The 6,297-nt window shown below is 36.9% G+C and overlaps 1 pseudogene; it reads left to right on the top strand.

Moving 5' to 3' along the window:
• Positions 1 to 1,247: 1,247 nt before the first annotated feature.
• LOC102131120 (S-adenosylmethionine decarboxylase proenzyme 1-like) lies at positions 1,248 to 1,799 on the top strand (annotated as a pseudogene).
• The last annotated feature ends 4,498 nt before the right edge of the window (positions 1,800 to 6,297 follow it).

Genomic DNA, 6,297 nt, shown 5'->3' with positions numbered 1-6,297 from the left:
TAATTTTCATGCATTTTTAGAGTAGTTTTTAGAGATCTTCTTTATATTGATTTCTATTTTTATTGCACTGTGGTCTCAGAGTATGCTTTGTACAATTTTATTTTTTTATTTATTGAGACTTGCTTTATGACTGAACATGTGGTTGATCTTAGAATATGTTCTGTGTGCCGATGAGAAGAATGTATATTCTGTGGTTGTTGGGTGGAGTGTTCTGTAGATAGCTATTAGTTCCAATTAGTCAAGGGTTGAGTTTAAGTCCAGTTTCTTTGTTAGTTTTCTGTGTTGGTGATCTGTCTAACACTGTCAGTGGGGTATTGAACCTTCTATGATTGTGCGGTTGTCTAATTATTTTCATAGGCCAAGAAGAACTTGTTTTATGAATATGGTGCTCAATGTTAGGTGCATATATATTTAGGATAGTTAAATCTTCTTGTTGTATTGCACCCTTTATTATTTATTATTATGTAATACTGTGTTAGGCTGTTCTTGCATTGTCATAAAGAAACACTTGAGACTGGGTAATTTATAAAGAAAAGAGGTTTAGACTTTCACTGGCAACATTAGCTGGCACTTGCTCTACTCTCTCTAATGGGGAAGCAGTGAAATACAAGAGACTGAACTGTATCTGCCTTTATTTCCGATGGACTCACATTGAACTTTCAATCACAAAATTATAGCAAAGAAAGGAACCCGGACTTTAGTAACACAGATAGAACAAGTTGCAGCAGCAGTGGCAGCAGCAGGAGAAAAGCTTTAATTTAGTTGATTTTCTGTGGTTATTGGTTGTTTGCTAGTCTCATGGTGATGGAAGCTGCAAAATTTTTTTGAAGGGACCAAGAAGCTGCTGAAGGTTTGGTTCTCCTGGTAGCAGCCTGATACAAACGAAGGATGTGGGAATCTTAGCAGTACTCCAAGATCTGAGTGGGACTTTTTTTTGAAGAATGTGTAATGTTCAATCAAGTGTGGCAAAAACTGACAAGCAGGAAGCTTATGTACTCAGTGAGAGTAGCATATTTGTCTCCAAGAGACGTTTCATTTTGAAGACATGTGATACCACCCTCTTGCTTAAAGCACTGGTTCCTCTGTCAAAGCTTGCTGGGTATTACAGTGGGTTTGACTCTATTCAAAGCTTCTTTTATTCTTATAAGAAGTTCATTAAGCCTTCTCACCAAGGGTACCCTAACCAGAATTTCCAGGAAGACATAGAGTTTCTTAATGCAATTTTCCCAAATGGAGCAGCATATCGTATGGGATATATGAATTCTGACTAGTAGTACTTATGTACTCTGGAGTTCCCAGAGAGTTGGGTAATCAGTCAGCCAGATCAAACCCTGGAAATTCTGATGAAGTGAACTTGACCCAGCAGTTATGGACCAGTTCTACATGAAAGATGGTGTTACTGCAAAGAATGTCACTCGTAAGAGTGGAATCTGTGACCTGATTCCAGGTTCTGTCACTGATGACACAATATTTAATCCTTTTGAATATTTGATGAATGGAATGAAATCAGATGGAACTTATTATTCACATCACTCCAGAACCAGAATCTTCTTATGTTAGCTTTGAAACAAACAAGTCAGACCTCCCATGATGACCTGATTAGGAAAGTTGTGGAAGTCTTTAAGCAAGGAAAATTTGTGATGATCTTGTTTGTTAATCAGATTTCTAAATGTTGCACAGTGCTTTCTTTGCCCCAGAAGATTTAAGGTGTTAAGTGTCTTGATTGTCAGAGTGCTATGTTCAATGATTACAATTCTATTTTTACCCACTTTGCTAAAAATTAGCAACAGCAAAGTTAAAAAAAATGAAGAAAAAAACACAAAAAGAGAACACACGTAGAGGGTGGTGGATACTTTCTAGATGTTGATACTGGGGGCAGTGCTTTCCACAGCCACCACCTTGTACTTACAGAAAGCCCTAGATGTAATGATAGTGTAATCATTTTGAACTGTATGCATTATATCAAGGAATTAGATGTCTTGAATGAATGCTTTCTTCTGTGTTTAGGTATTCTCTGCCACTCTTGCTGTGAAATTCAAATGCATGTAGAAAAAAACTTTTATTATACGAAACTTTACAACACTCATGAAAGCAATTAAATTTGGTTTATGCATAGCATAATATTTCTCCAGGTATCATCCAAAATTCCTCACAGACAAGGCTTTTGTCCTCATTAGGTATTGGCCTCAGCTAACCATCTGGGACAGTTCTATTAAATTGCTGTGAGAATTTTACATTCAGTTACCTCCACTTTCTAGAATGCATTTTTTTTTTCAAACAAAGTCTCACTCCATCACCCAGGCTGGAGTGCAGTGGTGCGATCTTAGCTCACTGCAACCTCCACCTCCCATGTTCAAACGATTCTCATGCCTCAGCCTCCCGAGTAGCTGGGATTACAGATGTGCACCACCATGCCCAGTTAAGTTTTATATTTTTAGTAGAGATGTGGTTTTGTCATGTTGTCCAGGCTAGTCTCAAACTCCTGGGATCAAGCAATCCACCCGCCTCGGCCTCTCAAAGTGGTGGGATTACAGTATATTATCTTTCTGATATATTGTTGGATTCAGTTTATTAGTATTCTGTTGAGGATTTAAAAATCTATGTTCATCAAGGATATCGGCCTGTAGTTTTCTGTTTTTATTGTGTCCTTCTCTGGTTTTTGGTTACACTGGCCTTGTAGAATGAATTAGAAAAAGTGTCCTCTATTTCAATTTTTAGAATAGTTTGAAAGAATTGGTATTAATTCTTCTTTAAAGATTTGGTGCAATTCAGTGGTGAAGTCATTTGCTTCTGAACTTTTCTTTGTTGAAGGACTTATTATTGATTAAATCTCACAACTTTTTATTGGTCTGTTCAGGTTTTCTACTTCTCCTTCATTCACATCATTGTAGATTGTATGTACCCAAGAATAATCAATCAATTTTCTTCTAGGTTTTCCTATTTCTTAGCCTAGTAGTAGTAGTTCATAGTAGTCTATGATCCTTTGTATTTCTGTGTTATGTTTTATTTATTTGAGTCTTCTCTCTTTTTTTCTTAGTCAGGCTACTGTATTGTTGATTTTGTTTCTCTCTTTTAAAAATGTTTTCATTTTGTTGGTGTTTTGTATTTTTTATAGTCTCAATTTTGTTTATATCTAATCTGATCTTTATTGTTTCTTTACTTTTACTAATTCTGAGTTTTTTTGCTTTGATTTTCTGGTTCCTTGACATACATTGCTAAGTTTTGATTTTCTGGTTCCTTGACATACATTGCTAAATTGTTTTTAGTTTTTTGAGGTAAGTTATTATTGCTATAAATGTGCGTCTTAAAACTGTTTTTGCTGTTCATTGGTTTTGGTATGTGTTTCTAATTTCATTTGTTTCAAGGAATTTTAAATTTTTATTGTTAATTGCTTCCTCCACCCATTGGTTGTTCAAGAGCCTGTTGTTTAATTTCCATGTGTTTATATATTTTCAAATGTTCCTCTTGCTATTGATTTCTAGTTTTTTTTTATACTTTACGTTCTAGGGTACATGTGCACAACATGCAGGTTTGTTACATATGTCTACATGTGCCATGTTGGTGTGCTGCACCCAGTAACTCATCATTTACTGTAGGTATATGTCCTAATGCTATCCCTCCCCCAACACCACAACAGGCCCCAGTGTGTGATGTTCCCCTTCCTGTGTCCAAGTGATCTCATTGTTCAATTCCCACCTATGAGTGAGAACATGCGGTGTTTGGTTTTCTGTTCTTGTGATAGTTTGCTGAGAATGATGATTTCCAGCTGCATCCATGTCCCTACAAAGGACACGAACTCATCCTTTTTTATGACTGCATAGTATTCCATGGTGTATATGTGTCACATTTTCTTAATCCAGTCTGTCATTGATGGACATTTGGGTTGGTTCCAAGTCTTTGCTATTGTGAATAGTGCCGCAATAAACATACATGTACACGTGTCTTTATAGCAGCATAATTTATAATCCTTTGGGTATATACCCAGTAATGGAATGGCTGGGTCAAATGGTATTTCTAGTTCTAGACCCTTGAGGAATCGCCACACTGTCTTCCACAATGGTTAAACTAGTTTACAGTCCCACCAACAGTGTAAAAGTATTCCTATTTCTCCACATCCTCTCCAACACCTGTTGTTTCCTGACTTTTTAATGATTGCCATTCTAACTGGTGTGAGATGGTATCTCATTGCAATTTTGATTTGCATTTCTCTGATGGTGAGTGATGATGAGCATTTTTTTATGTCTCTGTTGGCTGCATAAATGTCTTCTTTTGAGAAATGTCTGTTCATATCCTTTGCCCACTTTTTGATGGGGTTGTTTGTTTTTTTCTTGTAAATTCGTTTGAGTTCTTTGTAGGTTCTGCATATTAGCCCTTTGTTAGATGAGTAGTTTGCAAAAATTTTCTCCCATTCTGTAGGTTGCCTGCTCACTCTGATGGTAGTTTCTTTTGCTGTGCAGAAGCTCTTTAGTTTAATTAGAACCCATTTGTCAATTTTAGCTTTTATTGCCATTGCTTTTGGTGTTTTAAACGTGAAGTCCTTGCCCATGCCTATGTCCTAAATGGTATTGCCTAGGTTTTCTTGTAGGATTTTTATGGTTTTAGGTCTAACATTTAAGTCTCTAATCCATCTTGAATTAATTTTTGTGTAAGGTGTAAGGAAAGGATCCAGTTTCAGCTTTCTACTTATGACTAGCCAGTTTTCCCAGCACCATTTATTAAATAGGGAATCCTTTCCCCATTTCTTGTTTTTGTCAGGTTTGTCAAAGATCAGATAGTTGTAGATGTGTGGTATTATTTCTGAGGGCTCTGCTCTATTCCATTGGTCTATATCTCTGTTTTGGTACCAGTACCATGCTGTTTTGGTTACTGTAGTCTTGTAGTATAGTTTGAAGTCAGGTAGCATGATGCCTCCAGCTTTGCTCTTTTGACTTAGGATTGTCTCAGCAATGCGGGCTCTTTTTTGGTTCCATATGAATTTTAAAGCAGTTTTTTCCAATTCTGTGAAGAAAGTCATTGGTAGCTTAATGGGGATGACATTGAATCTATGAATTACCTTGGGCAGTATGACCATTATCACGATATAGATTCTTCCTATCCATGAGCATGGAATGTTCTTCCATTTGTTTGTGTCCTCTTTCATTTCATTGAGCAGTGGTTTGTAGTTCTCCTTGAAGAGGTCCTTCACATCCCTTGTAAGTTGGATTCCTAGGTATTTTCTTCTATTTGAAGCAATTGTGAATGGGAGTTCATTCATTATTTGGCTCTCTGTTTGTCTGTTATTGGTGTATAAGAATGCTTGTGATTTTCACACGTTGATTTTGTATCCTGAGACTTTGTTGAAGTTGCTTATCAGCTTGAGGAGATTTTGGGCTGCGACAATAAGGTATTCTTTTTTTTTTTAATTTATTTATTTATTATTATTATACTTTATTTATTTTTTTTTAAATTTATTTATTATTATTATACTTTAAGTTGTAGGGTACATGTGCATAACGTGCAGGTTTGTTACATATGTATACTTGTGCCATGTTGCTGTGCTGCACCCATCAACTCGTCATTTACATCAGGTATAACTCCCAATGCAATCCCTCCCCCCTCCCCCCTCCCCATGATAGGCCCCGGTGTGTGATGTTCCCCTTCCTGAGTCCGAGTGATCTCATTGTTCAGTTCCCACCTATGAGTGAGAACATGCGGTGTTTGGTTTTCTGTTCTTGTGATAGTTTGCTAAGAATGATGGATTCCAGCTGCATCCAAGTCCCTACAAAGGACTCAAACTCATCCTTTTTTATGGCTGCATAGTATTCCATGGTGTATATGTGCCACATTTTCTTAATCCAATCTGTCACTGATGGACATTTGGGTTGATTCCAAGTCTTTGCTATTGTGAATAATGCTGCAATAAACATACGTGTGCATGTGTCTTTATAGCAGCATAATTTATAATCCTTTGGGTATATACCCAGTAATGGGATGGCTGGGTCATATGGTACATCTAGTTCTAGATCCTTGAGGAATCGCCATACTGTTTTCCATAATGGTTGAACTAGTTTACAATCCCACCAACAGTGTAAAAGTGTTCCTATTTCTCCACATCCTCTCCAGCACCTGTTGTTTCCTGACTTTTTAATGATTGCCATTCTAACTGGTGTGAGATGGTATTTCATTGTGGTTTTGATTTGCATTTCTCTGATGGCCAGTGATGATGAGCATTTTTTCATGTGTCTGTTGGCTGTATGAATGTCTTCTTTTGAGAAATGTCTGTTCATGTCCTTTGCCCACTTTTTGATGGGGTTGTTT

Source organism: Macaca fascicularis, chromosome X, assembly GCF_037993035.2.
Source record: "Macaca fascicularis isolate 582-1 chromosome X, T2T-MFA8v1.1".
Classification (NCBI taxonomy): Eukaryota; Metazoa; Chordata; class Mammalia; order Primates; family Cercopithecidae; genus Macaca; species Macaca fascicularis.
The sequence above is the reverse complement of the archived record's forward strand: the minus strand, read 5'-3'. Positions and strand labels throughout refer to the sequence as shown.